Genomic DNA, 15,640 nt, shown 5'->3' with positions numbered 1-15,640 from the left:
AGTGAATGTCTGTTTAGCCAACTGATTCCAGGTGCCAGTTACAGCACACTGAAAATAAATAAAATTCAGTTTTGGAAAGTAAAACAGCTAGCCCCCCCTCAGTTTCCAAACAAAGATAAACATTTACAAACCATTGGGAGTGCAGTCTCCAATTGGAGCTGTAAACTGAATACTTAATGGTCATATTTTTATGAGTCAAAGGAGCATGATGGTTCTGGAAAAATAATGTTCTTTACCAGATGAACATTCTAATTAACCAAGTGTTTTCATTGTTTTTGTGATTAAGCCAGAAACCATCGAATCTGTGACTGTTTTCGAAATGAAATTTTAAAAATATTTTTCTGAATGTACCACTTTGTGTGGTGCTGTGTTTGAGTGAGTTGAGAGTCTCCAATCACTTAACCTAGTCCCCCAACACTCAATGAGGCAAGGAGCCTGCCTGGAGTCAAGCTTAGGTTTCTTGGATGCACCAGGCTTCCAGCCTGAGGGAACATAGTGAGGCAACACCTGTGACACTTTCCAAGTCCCTCACCTACCTAAGGTAAGGACCCTGTGAGAAAAAGTTAGAGGTTCTGAGAAAGCCCAGTTTTCTGGAAGGTTCTCTCCTGCCATACATCATCCTGAAGAATAATACAATACATTCATTTTACCCATCCTTTCTCCCTGTAATCTTCCTGGTTCCACAGAATGTGTGTATCAATAAAAAGATTCTACAAATAAACATGTAAAAGAAGGTTTGCTAATTGGAAGGACTGATAGGCAGTTTGAAGCATTCCTCAGAAAAATCTATTGTTGTGCCTTTCTGGACTTTATTGCTTATCAGCACTTTTTCCCCCTCAAGAAATACAAAATAGCAACATTTGTTCAAGGGGAAAGAAAAGCAAACTGTTTCTTCCTTTCTTATTACTTTTATTGTTTTGGGTTTCTTTTAGACTATAATGTGGCATTGTGATGTTGAGAAGGAAAAGAAATCCCTTGTCTTTCAAACATAAGAATGCGATTGTATGCTATTGTTGCCAATGAAGAGCTAAAGAGGTTAATGGATCACAGAGCTGGCAAGGGGCCATCTCTCCTACTGCTCCTTATATTACACAATGTACATGTGGCTGTTGCTGCTGAGCTTATGATTTTGTCTGAGTAGATGGTAAATAAGTTTATGGAAATTTAACTTATTGCTTCTAGAACTCAACAACTCTTTCCTTCAGGCTATTCCCTGACAGTTTCAAAATGTAGTTTGAGATCTGAGCCCATTGCCTTTTGAGGTGATGGTAAAAATGGGTCCAGGAAAGGAGATGAGGCCGGCTTCTGAATGAGAATATACAAATACTTTGTCTAATGGATTGCAGCCGACCTTTCGTTTCCAGACAGACAAAATTCACAGAGTGCGATGGCCACAATAGAAAGGACAGATATGGGAGAAAACACCAATTCTTTCTAGTGTTGCTGCCGGTGATCCTCCTCACAGCACTAATTAAGTGAATCAGTCCTCCCTACTGCCCCCAGATTGCTTCAACTTTGAATGCCACAACTGTCATTTGAAAGCAGACAAGCTCTCCTGAGCAATAACGTTGTGATTTCTTCCTAAAGTACTTGTGCATTTGTGCAGTCAAAGTATGCGAGAAACGGACTATGAAAGCAGCACAAACCAGTTTCCAGGTGATATGCCTTCCACCCAGCAGAGGCACTGAACGCAGCAAATAGAATCCTTCCCCGGCCTGCCATTCTGCTGGAGGCAAGGGCGGGGACAGAGGGACTAAATTGGCAAGGCGAGTATGCCTCTGAGCTTTGGAACTCCAGACCCTCAAGAAGGCTGAAGCCCGCCTGGCTGGACTTCTTCCTCTTTCTAACTAGGCGATGATCGCCCCCTGTGACTCTGAAGGCACACAGCAGCCCAAAGCACGGAGTTGGCTGTCGCCACCAGCCCCTACTAGCTGCAAGCGCTCTCACCTGGCATGCTGAAGTCAACGTGGGCTCTCTGGACCCCTGTGTGCACCCACCCCCCGCCCCAGCTCTGGGTCTTGCTCCCCATCATCACAGCAGAGAGATCTGTGTGTCTCAGCTCCTCAGACACTGGGTCCCTTCTATGTATCAGATCAATGTCCTGCCATCCCAGTCACCTCTGCAGGTTCTCAAAGCTGTGGTCTTATGTTGCTCGGGAGTCCTGACCACCCATTTTGCAGCCACACTGTAATAGCCAAAGCTTCCCGTTCAGTGTCCCAGCCTCACGTCCTCCGTCCTCCACCTCTGGGTTTATCTTCCTCCACCCACCCCACCCACCCCTGAGCTTCAACCCCTAAGCCCAGGCCCTCCCCATGATGCTAGGGGCTCCTGAGCGTGCGCCCACTTCCTAGTCAAAGACACCTGCACTCTCTCCCCCGCCCTTTTCCTTCTTTTCCCTTTCCTCTAGGTCTCTCAGCCACCCTGACAAGCACAGGAGCGACCAGTGGAGGAGGAGCAGAGGGAGGAGGAGAGCACAAGGAGGAGAAGGGGCGGGGTGGGTGGGAAGAGAGCCGGGAGGGTGTGGACTGGCAGCCACTCTGCAGCTGGTCGCCCGGGACCTTGTCCCTCCCGTGAGCCGAAGTGATGGAGGGGAAGAGATCCTCTTAGACACACAGGCGCGCGCGCATCCAGCTGGGCACGTCTCCGGGAAGCAGCAGCCGGCAGGAGCGCCGGGGACCGGGCGGCGGCCGTGACAGCGCCCCGGCAGGGAGTCCGTGGTTCTCACAGCTTGGCGCCGGCCGCAGGAGGACGCAGGGAGCAAAGATCGCAGCTGCACTGACTGTTGCTCTTTTGGACACATCCCGAGGGACCGAGCTTCCTGACATTGTCGCCGGGAACGCCAGAGGCTCTGCCCCTCGCGTGCGGAATCCGGTTCTGTGCGGGTGCCTGTGCCGGCAGAGGAGGATGCTAACCTCCTCCCGCAGAGCTCCTGCGGTCCCCTCAGCTACGCGGACTCGGGCTCCAGCGACTGCCCCTGACGTTCCTGTGCCGCGGGAGCGCGCCCTGCCGCACCTGGCTCCAGTCTCCCAGGGAAGTGCGCGAAACGCGCCCTAAACTCCACTACTTCTCGCCCCCTCCGCTCGTTGCTCCCCGCCCGGGACCTAGCGGCCACCGCTGTCACCGCCCCAGAGTGCGAGCCCTCCTTCCCCGCACTCACGCGCGGATACAGTGCTGCTTGCCTGTCCTCCTTGCCCGCTCACTCACAACCGACACCTAGCCAGATCATCCCAAACTACGGAACAACTGCCACTGAGACCGCGGGAACAGCAGGGTGACCCGGCGCTACCAGTCTGTCTGGGCCACCGCTTTCCAAGCTGTGGGCCCGCTCCGAGGTTGTCACCACTGGGAATGAGGGTGAGTGAGCAGGGCACGCTGCCCGCCTTGCTCGGGAGAGAGGGGAGGGGAGTCGCGGCTGGGACCTTCTAGGTTTGTGGGGAAGTGACAAGGCGAGTTGCCTAGAGGGGGCATCCCTCTGGCCAAAGCACTTTGTGGGGCGCGGTTTTCCTAGGCACCTCCTGCGGAAGCCTTTGAACCAAACCGCCTTTCCTGGGGTTAGGGTTAAACTAACGGGACAAGAGAAACAGCGTGAGCAATTGCTGGAGTGAAGTCAGTCGGCCTCCTAGCTGTCTGTCTTCCCAGAGACCTACATTCAGTGCTCTCTTAGAGTCAGATGCAGAACTGTTCTCAGTGATGATCGCTCAGCAGAGTTTGGGGTTTCCCTCTTGGCCTCTTCTGGGGTGAATTGTAAACTGTCTTTTGGAGTTATATGGTAGCTTTAAGGGCAGCAGAATGTACTGAGGCCAGAGCAAAGGGCAGACAGAGTAGACAGAAGTTTCATTGGTGGGAGTAGGTGCCTAGTCTCTGGGGAAGACACCCCCAGTCATAGGGTCGTTTCCCATTCCCTCAAGCCTCACTCAGTGAAACCCTTCCCTCTCACATCTAGCACAACACACACACACACACACACACACACACACACACGCACACAGTGGGTGTAACGGAGGGGAGGTGATCAGATTACTATTACTAAGAGGTCTGCAGTCACTGTGACCCACTGCAGGGCAGACCGTCCCCTCCTGTGTGTGGTTGACTTTACTCAGGGTCCAGCTACACAGGGAGCAAACCTCTGGCGCTCCTCCTGAGTCATTACATGTTGGTGGGCTCCTCTCTGCTCTCAGGCTTCCCTTCTTGAGTGCATCCACCCAAGAAAGCTACCGCTGAAATATGTGTAATCTTCGTTTTGTTCGTACCCCCCCCTTTTCTCTGTCTTGCTCTCCTCTGCCTCTGTCTCTCCATCTCTGTGTCTCTGTGTGTATCTCTCTGTCTCTCTCGGTCTAGCTGCCTCTGTTATTTCATGAGAAAGACTAGGCTCTTAAGGGGATATTTAATGCTTGAAAGTGCTTCATATCGTATTACTTCGTGGATGCATTTAATGGCCCAATGACTCTCTCCTGATTTGTGTAAGCTGAACCTGATAAACAGTATGCAGGGTCTAGGGTGGGAACAATATGGGTGGGCATCCTCTGGGTGACTCTGCTCCTATCTCAACCAATTTGCTGTCAGTCATAAAAAGTGACTGCCTCGAAAGGGTTTTGTTCAATGTTCTTTGCATATTTCAGAGCTTAGGACAGGTGTTTTCATGATACAATTCAATTCAAACATATCTGTCTCCTTTTCAGAGAAACTACTAAAGATGATAAAAAAATCGATCACCAAATTTAGATACCAAATATGACTGCTTAAACATCTTATATTGCTATTAATTACATTTTGAAGTTACCTTTGTCCTTCGGCTTCATGACTTTGTTCTCCCTATTCTTAAATTCGTCAAGTTCTCAGCAGGAGAAATAAAAGTGTCTATCCTTGCCTTTTTCACCATGCTTGTTTACAAACGGTAATGTTTGAAGTGCCTGGGTCAGTTGAGACAGGCTTCTCAGGGAAAGAAAGCTATTTGCCAGTGAACTGTGCCAAAACACAAGGCAATGAGACAGGAAACAAAAACGGGGGGGGAGGAAACTATTGTTTACCTGCAACTGTCTTCTCTGCAATGCATTAACTGTGGCAAGCATAATAGCTCTGGCTCTGGCCTCTCCTAAGTTACCCTAGGCTACTTAAACATGTTCTTTCCTCAATTAATAAAACAGAAGTAGGCATCGTTACTCATGCAAAATAGTTTCAAATATATATGCCTAAACAACTTAGGAGGGGAAGTGTGGGCAGAGTTTTCATTGGCTGGTCACAGCAGGTACTGGGCTCTGACTTCTGGTTGAAACCAGACCTCTCAATCTTAATGTTTGAAGTAGCTCCTCTGACATCTTTGTGAGGAGGTTTTGCTCGGTGTATGGAGGAGATGCTTCCTTCACCATCCTTGCTGCTATGCGGGCGTACACAGATGTTTTTGAATGAATAACTTTCCTCCTCGCTGAATTTGCACTCATTCAAAAAGTCTTGAGCATATGAGCGCACACAATAAGCATAGCTGAGCTGGGGCATTAATTTAAAACAAGGAAGAATTATTGCTAGAAGTGGGGTATTTGTTCCTACTCTGGGTGACAGGAACTGCACACACAGCAGTGGTTTTCTTAAGAAAGCAGTACCATCCCCAAAGTAGATGACCAACCAACAAAGAGTTGTTGACTCAAGAGTCACAGGAGACACTTTAGTGTCTAACTTTGTTTCCCACCCAAATACTGCCATTATTTTTAACCAACTTGTTTGTCATTTAGGTGACTCAACTTCACAGAACTGATATTGTCTCTAACCTTCTGGCTGCCTGTCGCAGTTGTTAGAGCAAGTCATGAATCTGCACTGGGTCTCATTTCCAGCTCTGTCTCTCTGTGCACTTCTGTGGAGCAGTGCCAGATCTCAATACATCATTAGCATTCACTTATGAATAAATGCAAATCTTCATGTTGCCTCAAAAAAGCAAACTTGGATTCATAGAACAGTGTTTTGCTTCCTCATTTCCTCATCCCTATATTTTTCTAATCTCAGCAACCATAACATTTCTTAATAATGCAATTATATGCAAATGAGGAAGTTAAGAAAAAAGATTGGTTAGCTTCTCTTTTAGAGGAAGAAAAGTTAAACTTCTTCTGCAAATTTTAGTTGGGGAGAATTTTCTTTGGCTCTCCTGGAATATCTTAGCAGGATGCTTTTTTTTTTCATGGTAGTGGCCTTCCTTCTTGAATAAAATAACTCTTTCTAGTAAAAGGTGCTACTTACTGGTGGAGAGAATGCTTGTTCGAAATGACTGTAGCATTGTAGCAATGTGTTACTGAAATTATATACTTAATATCTTATATGCATAATTTTGCATTTCTGTGCAATATTTTATTGTAATAGTTCAATATTGTAATTGAGTGGTTATTGTTTGGTTATATGAGGAATGTGGGGACAGAAAAATATAATGAAGAGGAATAATTGTTCAAATCACAAGTTTCTCTTCATTCAAGTCCTGTCTCCTCTCTTTCTGAGGGTGGCAACATAGAGGAAAGTCAAAGCCAAACTGACTTGCTTTATGGACTGGAATGATGCGACTTAGAATAGTAGGATATTTAGATTTTTACATCAACTTAATATGAAGTCTTTAAAGCAAGCAAAGCTGTATTTTTTTCAGGAATTCAATTAGTTGTTGGCAAATTTTTCTTTCTCTATAATCCAAGTTTGTTTTTGAGACCCATGATGCAATCCTAACTTTTATAGCTGAAGTGCAATTAAAGCAAGATAATAACAAATACATTTTAAGTCACTAATCAAACACATTTCAAAATACTTATCAATTATTAGAAAATTTATATTTGAAAATTCCTCTAACTAATGTACAGGTAAGGATAAACAACCTTTCTAAATCTAATATGCAAGTTTCATTATCTGCCTCATTATTTATTAATATTTTCTACAATGGATCATTTTCCATTATTTTGAAACATTTGATGAAAGAAAGCTGTGTATGTGCTTAGAATTATTTGAAAAGTTGTTTTTATCAAGTTTTGTAGATAAATATATGCAAATATGTATACATAAACATGTGTGCATCATATATAAAATATATTAGTCTTTGTTTATGTATATAGCTGTATGTTATAATAACTAGCTAACAGGAAGATTGTACCTTTGTGACATAAGTGATTTGTAAAGTGAGTCTCATCCTTAGAGTGATACTTACAAGTATTTCATGTTTGGTATAAGAATTTTAGAGTGATAAACTTTTATGAAATTTTTGATTAAGAAAAACATAAAACCACAAGTGCATAGGCAACACTTTCTAAAAATACTCTAGTAATAATAACTCATTTATTTCTACAGCTTTTCTGTCATACCCCATATGCAGAAGGAAAATATATAGCTACCATGCCCATTTTGGAGATGAGGTAATCTGGCTTCATCTCATTAAATGAGAGCCATATCTCTGTAGCTAACAAATGGTGAGGCTGGTATTTGATCCAGGCAGTCTCCAACACTATTCCACTGCTTCTGAATAGGTTTTCTAAAGTTTACTTAAAAAAATATGTGCTTGCTAGTTTTTGCTAACTTTACACAAACTAGAAGAAAGCTCAATTGAAGAACTGTTTCCATCTATTAGGCCTATGGACATGTCTATGGGTTATTGTCTTGATTAATGATTGATATGGGAGAGCCCAGTCCACATGGGTGGAGTCAACCCTCATCAAGTGGTCCTAAGTAGCTTTACTCCACAATCTCTGATTCATTTATAAAGGTTTTTAACTTAGACTAAATTCTTTGGAAACTCACAGGGAAGGTGATTGTAACGGAATGGTGACATAACCTGAACCTGAGCAGGGCTGGAGTGTATTACTGCACCTTAATGTAGTTTTTAATGGACTCGATAATTTCAAAGGTCCAGCTACTTTAAAATTAGGTAACTTTAAGAACTTATGACATATTTAAGCAGTTTTAATAGCATAGATGATCAGATACTGAACGCTTTATGCTTCCCGTAATATCCTTATAATGTGAACTTCTTGCACTAAGGTCAATGATATGTGTTACTCTAGGGTGCATGCCAAAGAAATCTCAGTTTTATTAAAGGTATGAGGCACAACTTAGCCTTGTCAACATCATCTTCATACAATAGGCATCTTATTGTTGGTTCCTGCATGAACTGAAGCAGACTATTTCACAACTTACCTGTCCAAAGGCAAAACAATACCAAAACCAAAAACCTTTCAAAATTTTATGTTTACGTTGTATATTTTATAATCATAATACTATTCAAAGTTTACAAGACATTTTCTGCTTCATGTTGGTCTCAGTCATCATCTATGAACCATACCTGAAGTCATGTGGAATAATAACCTTTGTGAAATGGAGTGGTAGAACAAAAAAAATGATTGAAAAATTTAATTGATTCAAAAACTTGCATTTAGAAATAGGGAAGTATGCTTATAATTATATCTTTATTTTAGTAAGACATAAAAGACATGATTGTCATTAAATAACAGAATCTTTAAAATGTTAATGAAGAAGCACAACCATCCTAGTGGTCTTGCCATGTGAGTATAGTTTGGGGAACTATTTGCAAACATATTAACAATGTCACTGTGATGCTTTCTACCATAGTTAGCTAACTCAAGTCACTGAAAAGACTCACAGTAATCAAATGTGCCTTGATATTGGCATTCATCATAGTACAAGTTCTGTATCAGGCAGGGCTGGGTGGGCTGAAATTTGGTTAACTACTGCTTGTCTGTAACCCTTTGGAGCAAGTTGCTTAGACTTTGTAATTCTTAGTAAGTTTAGATGTGATAAAAATGTCATTTGCAGTCTTTTTTATAATAAGCTATACAAAATACCTAGCACAGAGCATCAGATATGAGTCAGTGTTTGATCCTGCTGACAGCATCAACATCTTTAGCATCACTGTGACAGCATCAGGATGATTAAATGGAATAGCCATGTAATACCCAATATACATAGGATTGGATTGCAGGTTCTAGTCTGTAAAGTACAGATTCTGTGAATTCTCTTAGTCCTGAGGGAAGAACACAAAGAAAGATGTTTCAAAACTTAAGTTTGATTACTAGATTTAAAGGCCCATGTCTAACATAGAATATGAGAGGCTGAGAGTATAGCTCAGTAACAGAGAATTTACTCAGCATGCTCAAGGCTCGAGGTTCTACCCTAAGAACCAACAAGAAGGTGGGCAGAGATATGGAACTTGAGAGAAGGCTCAAAAGCTCATGGGTCACCTAAGTCACATTCTTTTAAAGTGTAACTCTAGCTCTTTTGTCCTGTTTTGTTTTGTTTATTTTTGTGTCTCACTATGGATGCCTAGAATCTCTGGCCTGTGACTCATTATTCAGACTCAGCTGGCCTCAAAGGTGGAAGAATCCTCCTTTATTAGCCTCTTAAGTGCTATGGTTCCAGGCATGTACCTCAGTGCCCAGCTTGAAGTCCTTCCCGGCCTGTTCTGATAGTGCTCTGCACTATATGTGCTCTGACACATAGGGTACAGTAAAGGGGAGAAGTTTCTATTAAAGCCACTAAAATATTCATTAATCTCTTTACATTTAATATCAACTAAGGTGGGGGATACACAGACATTCTTTTTGACTCTCATAATTTACACTGTATAGGTAGAATTCATTGTACAAAGAGAAAAAGATTTGTCTGGATTGTCATCACTAAACAGGCTACTTCTTTTAAAAGTTCAGTTTAGGCCGGGCGGTGGTGGCGCACGCCTTTAATCCCAGCACTCGGGAGGCAGAGGTAGGTGGATCTCTGTGAGTTCGAGGCCAGGCTGGACCGACAGCCTCCAAAACAATACAGAGAAACCCTGTCTCGTAAAACCAAAAAAATAAATAAATAAATAAAAGTTCAGTTTAGTTCTTATATTTCTCTTTTTTAGTAATTGATTTAACACAGAAACTCAGTCTACCAACCATGTCTTAACAAAATAAAGTTTAGCTACTCATGATTGTTTACGTAACTTTTATTTAATGAAGTAATAAAATGATATCCTACGTTCAATCAATAGTTCCAAAGTCTACCCCATGCCTATTTATTTTCCTTACCTTCCTTGCCACACTCCTTTCCCTTAAAGAGTTTAGATGAACATTCATCTCTTGGTTTGTCATAAAACAGTCTTTCCCCATGTGTATATAATAATGCCTATTATATACACATGCAACTAATTAAACTACATTAGTTTTACCAAACTGCTATGTCTAGTTTTGAGTTTTAAAAGGTCTATCAGTCCCCTGCAGACATTGGATGCAGTAGTGGGAACTGATCATTTATGCAAATAGCATTTCCTCATCTGGTCAGACAGCTGCCCAGGACTTAAAGTCATAACTTCCTCAATTTTATGAGCTAAAGGAAACAACACTGGACTAGAAGACACCAAACGGAACCTTCTTCTCAAAGACATAGTATGGAAAAGTGACAAATCTCTGAGTGACAAGCCTCTGTGAGTGAGAAGCCTCCTTGAGTGACAACCCTGTGTGAGTGACAAGACTCTGTGAGTGAGAAGTCTCTGTGAGTAAGAAGTCTCTGTGAGTAAGAAGTCTCTGTGAGTGAGAAGTGTCTGTGAGTAAGAAGTCTCTGTGAGTAAGAAGCCTCTCTGAGTGACAAGGTTCTGTGAGTGGCAAGCCTTTATGAGTGACAAGCCTCTGTGAGTGACAAGTCACCTATAATATAAAGAGACAGGGCTTCTTTCTGTGGGCATCTCAGAATTCATGAAGCAGAAAATTGAGACACTTGACTGGACAGGGTAAGGGTCATAGGGTGAGGACAGAGGCAGTAAACAGGACAGGTTCAGGACATGAGCATGGGCATATAGATGTTTGATTGAAAGACATGTATTTATTTTATTCTCTAAAGTATGGTTCTATACCACTGTGTCTGAATCTACATGAGATGTATGGTGTCACCACGACACCTAAATTTGATTCTAAAGTGAAATGTGGCATTTCCTATTGTCTTCATAGAAATGCCAGGCATACCAAAAGCTTTAGTATTAGTTGAGTTGTATTGTTATTTCCTGATTTTATTTGGGTAGAATTTCATAATAAGATGTTTATCTTAGTGAATTACCTTATCTACTTTGAAATGGGTAAGTAGAGACAGTCAGGTGTTTCTATGGCAGTGTCTAGTTTTAGAGCTTTGAAATTCTTCAAAATAATGGACTCCCCATCCTGTACAGCAACACAGGGATCAAGAAACTTTATGAAGTATTGTTCTCTTAATGTTATCTCTTCTCAAGTACTTTTTTATTTTGTTCTCATCTGTTGGCAAAGTCATCTACCTAGTCATCCAAAAACAGTGAGAAATTAGAGTTTCAAGGATCATCATCAGAGACAGACATACACTTGTGTTCCTCCTACAGCTCTCTATTGGTGTGCTAGAGACACAAGCACCCTGCTTCCTGAGCACCAATTGTCTTACTAGCACTGGCTATAGTTTTAGTTCAGGCAACTGAGAGGTCTCACTTGAATCATGACAACTGCTCCATCAGCCTCGAGTCTTCCTCCTCTACAGTACTTCTGAAATGCTTCTAACGATAAACCTGGCCACACAATCCCCCTGTTCATTCCTGCATCATCCCCTGCCTTCAGGGCCAAATTCAAACTTACTCAATATCCCATTAGCTCACCCTTACTTTTCCAATGATATGGTCTAGAATTCATCATCTCCTGCCACTCTTCTAATGGATGTCACAGCAAATAGTATCTTGTTTCCAAGAAGCAACGGGCTATGACTCTGCAACATCCATGCCTTTGTACACACAGGTATCAACCTTCCCTGCTCTTCCAACACTTTATCTTTCTCACCATATTTCTTCATTTTATTTCCTGTGTCTTTCTTTGAAGCTCATTCCCAAACCAGAATGCACTAGATTTCTCATCATCTGCTATAGTGTTGACCACACTCTGTGAATTTGAGATTGTTTCATATTTTGCTGCAACACACTCATATACACACACTTTCTCAGGAAATAATCCTACACCCATATCTCCAATGTATCCATAACATCTGGAATAAAAGAAACACAACTACATTTTTATCAAAAATAGCCATCATAATCCTTCTTCTGCCTAGCATCATTATTCCTTTTTCTTAGTAAATCTTTTCATTTATTTCAGTGCTCATTTGTTGAATGACTGATATATGCCAAGGGGTGTGCTTGATGTTGAAGACACAGGGACTTAATTCTTCTCTTAGAAAATGTATAGGCATGATGATAAAACCAATTAGCAAAGAAGCAAGAGCCATTTACATACTAAATGATGGGAAGAGGAAGCAATGAAGATGGTGTGAGAAGACTCGGAGAGCCATCTTCTCTCTTGCTTTCCCCCATAAATCCTTTACTCCAGTAATTTTAAGTCTTCTGTGAGCATCCATCTACCAAGATTATTTATTAATTTCAACTATAATTCTGGAACTTTGTTTCTCTAGTAATGATCTATAAAGAGTTGTGCAGTTTTATTTTTTTATTCCTTCAAAATTAAGAAAGTTTCAGATGGTTCCATGATAGTCGTTGAGCTCATTTTTTGAGATCTTTTTCTATTAAGTCTCTTAACTATGTATTATAATCATATTACATATTTAAGCTCATTTTTATAAAGCAGAAGACATTTAACAAGTTACCATGTACTTAATAATTCTGAAAAATAATTCTATGAATATTGGAGATAAATCTGAAACTGGATTATTTTACTATGAACAAAATGGAAGACTCAATAACAACAAAAGATAGGCTAATGACATATGACAAGCCAACCACAGATGCTTCTCTACACTGAAAGAAATAACAACCTATTGGGAAACATATTTCACAGTAAACACATGGAAACAAGTCTCTTGGATGTGTGTAGCCGTTGCCTAGTAAGTAATCACAAATATGAATGAAATTAAAAACCTTTTAAAAGACAAATAACATAATTTTACTTTCAAAAGTATCTCAAGTATACTATACTCTAAGCATATTAACATACTTAATATACTATATAAACTAAAGACTGCGCAACCTCAGTTTTACATTCCAGAATTTATAGTACTTCAAAATGTAAAACCTTTTAAGTAATGATATGATGCCACAAATGGAAAACCCACATCTGGTTTCATCTTACACAGAAGTAAAACACAAGTGCACTAAAATATTGTGTAAAACAGAAAGGAGAAAATAGGCTGCATGCCAAATGATTGGATTTTCTGCTTATACTTGCTCCCACCCCCAATATATACAAACAAATAATAATCTAAAATCAGAAAACACCTGAAATTCAAGCATTTCAAATGAGGAATGAGGAATCCACCACCTGAATAAATATTCATTCACTTACTTGGTTTATCTTTTCTGAAATCAGAAGCAAGAACACAATATTATATATAATGCTGTTTGTGTCCTTATTTCTCTTGTCATAAGACATCAACAAATATTAATTATGTAGATATGAGAATCTTGTTTTACATTTTAAAACTGAGAGAAAATCATTGTGTGAGAACTAAGTTAATCCTGCCAGCTGTCACTTAAAAGTTTTACTTTGAAATTCTTGTTATGAAGACTTGACAGCATTTTAATTTTTAGTTGTTTTATTTAATTTGTTGGTTGTATGTGTGCACCCCTGTGCCAGAGTGAGCATCGTACATACATTTGGAGGGAAAAGGACGGTCTGTTTGGATTAGTTTTCTCTTTTCACCTTGTGTATCCCGGGGATCGAATGCAGCTCATCGTCCTTGGCTTTTAGATGTGTGTAGCCTTTACCTGCTGTGCCATCCTGCTGGCCAAAAAAAACAAATTCTATTTAACAAGGTTGCTTAACCATCAGTTGGACATCCGTGTATGTGTGTGTGTGTGTGTGTGTGTGTGTGTGTGTAGTAATACGTACATAATTTGCACATATAATATTAATAATATAGTAAGACCTACATGTACAATTGGTGTGTGCTGAGCCTTTATCCAGTAGCTGACAGAAGCAGAAGCAGACATCCACAACTAAGCACTGAGCTGAACTCTTGGATTCCAGTTGTAGAGAGGGAGGAGTGATGAGCCAATGGGTCAAGACCATGATGGGAAAACACACAGAAACAGCTGACCTGAGCAAGTGGGAGCTCGTGGACTCCAGTCTGACAACTGGGGAACCAGCATAGGACTGAACCAAGCCCCCTGAACATGAGTGTCAGTTAGGCGGCCTGGGCAGTCAATGAGGCCTCTGGTAGTGGAACCAGTATTTATCCCTGGTGCACAAATGGACTTTGGAAGCCCATTTCCACATGGAGGGTTACTCTCTCAACCTAGATACACCATGGTGTGTGGGGGAGTGGCCTGCCCCAAATGATGTGACAGACTTTGAAAGGCCTCACTCTCCATGGGGAGTGGATAGGGGGTGTGATGGGGGGGCATGGAAGGATAGGAGGGAGAGTGAACTGGGATTGATGTGTAAAATAAGATTGTTTCTAATTTAAATAAAATGTATAAAAATATTTCAAACTATTGAAATCTTGGAAAGTTGTAAAAAAGACTTGTGTGTTGTAAGTAGATCACTATCCAAACTTAAAGATGTTTGAACTGGAAATATGCTGAGAAAAATGCATGAAGTCCCTAAATTGACTAAGGTCATGTTACATCGTATATCAAGCAGTCTTCTATATAGACAGACCAGTTCTGGGAACCTGGCTAGGGTAGGGTTGGCAGATATCCTGAGACTGACCTTGCATAGTTTCAATGCCAGGCCTCATGAAATCCTAAAGTAAACTCAAAAAGAAATAGTTTTCAATGTGTTGAGAGAAACTGGGGAGGGGAACTCATAGTTCCCCACATTGGACAAAAGGATCCTGGGGGACCTGCCACCACTCATGTGAAAAACAAAATCCATATTTTGAGGATCCTCAGTGTCTCTTCAGTTTCTTCTGTTACTATTATTATTACTATTTTCAGAAATTAGAACATTTAGGAACAGCTCAAAGTTTCTCAATAGACAAAGTGAGGATGTATGGGAAAAATGAGTCATTTATGTATTCTCTATGAACTATGGATAATATGGAAGTTAGTGTCTTTTGTCTGCGCATCTTTACATGCTTAATGTAGTTTCCCTTTACTTTTCATTGTTTTTTCCTCTGAAAAACTTTTCTTTCCCTGGTATGAGTATATATTTTGTTTATTTTTATGTACTTAAGAAACATAGTACATTTAGGAGAGTAACTGACATATTTGTGTACAGCTATAGAAGATAATTAATAACTAGTACCCTGGGATCCTATTGGAGTGTTGCTAGACAGCAGATGGCGGGAGAAGAGAACGATACAGTTGGAGTGCTCTGAGGATGTCGGAAGCCTTTCGTCCCCAGTGGAGTGGAGCTGCGCACATGCCAAGCTTATCCCTTACCGAGCTTATTTTTCTTCTTGACTCTCTACCTGTGTATCATATGACTCTTTGGGACTCTAGCTTTCCCTCTCCATTCCCACAACAGTCATTTGCAATGTCAGGTTTGTGTGTCCCTTTGACCCTGGGCAGGATGCCAGCATCTGTGGCTGCTGCAGTACCTAGCTCATGTAGTGAGTCAGGCTACATTAACTTTGTCCTGACCTTGCTTTGGTATGGCAGATGAAGATCTATTGATATCACATGCAAAGATCATGGAAGTAGTATTTTCTTTCAACTTCAGATGCTTAAACT

At 41.2% G+C, this 15,640-nt stretch overlaps 1 protein-coding gene across 4 annotated transcripts in view; it reads left to right on the top strand.

The window, feature by feature from the left end:
* Positions 1-2,517: 2,517 nt before the first annotated feature.
* Positions 2,518-15,640, top strand: part of Hs3st5 (heparan sulfate-glucosamine 3-sulfotransferase 5) — a 256,960-nt gene continuing 243,837 nt past the window's right edge. For all 4 annotated transcript variants that reach the window (XM_005073265.4, XM_040728248.1, XM_040728246.1 and 1 more), the window contains exon 1: positions 2,518-3,354. The gene's annotated coding sequence lies outside the window, so the exon portion shown is untranslated. The remainder of the gene's footprint in view (positions 3,355-15,640) is intronic.

The sequence above is a fragment of the Mesocricetus auratus genome, unplaced genomic scaffold (assembly GCF_017639785.1).
Source record: "Mesocricetus auratus isolate SY011 unplaced genomic scaffold, BCM_Maur_2.0 Super-Scaffold_100018, whole genome shotgun sequence".
Classification (NCBI taxonomy): Eukaryota; Metazoa; Chordata; class Mammalia; order Rodentia; family Cricetidae; genus Mesocricetus; species Mesocricetus auratus.
The sequence above is the reverse complement of the archived record's forward strand: the minus strand, read 5'-3'. Positions and strand labels throughout refer to the sequence as shown.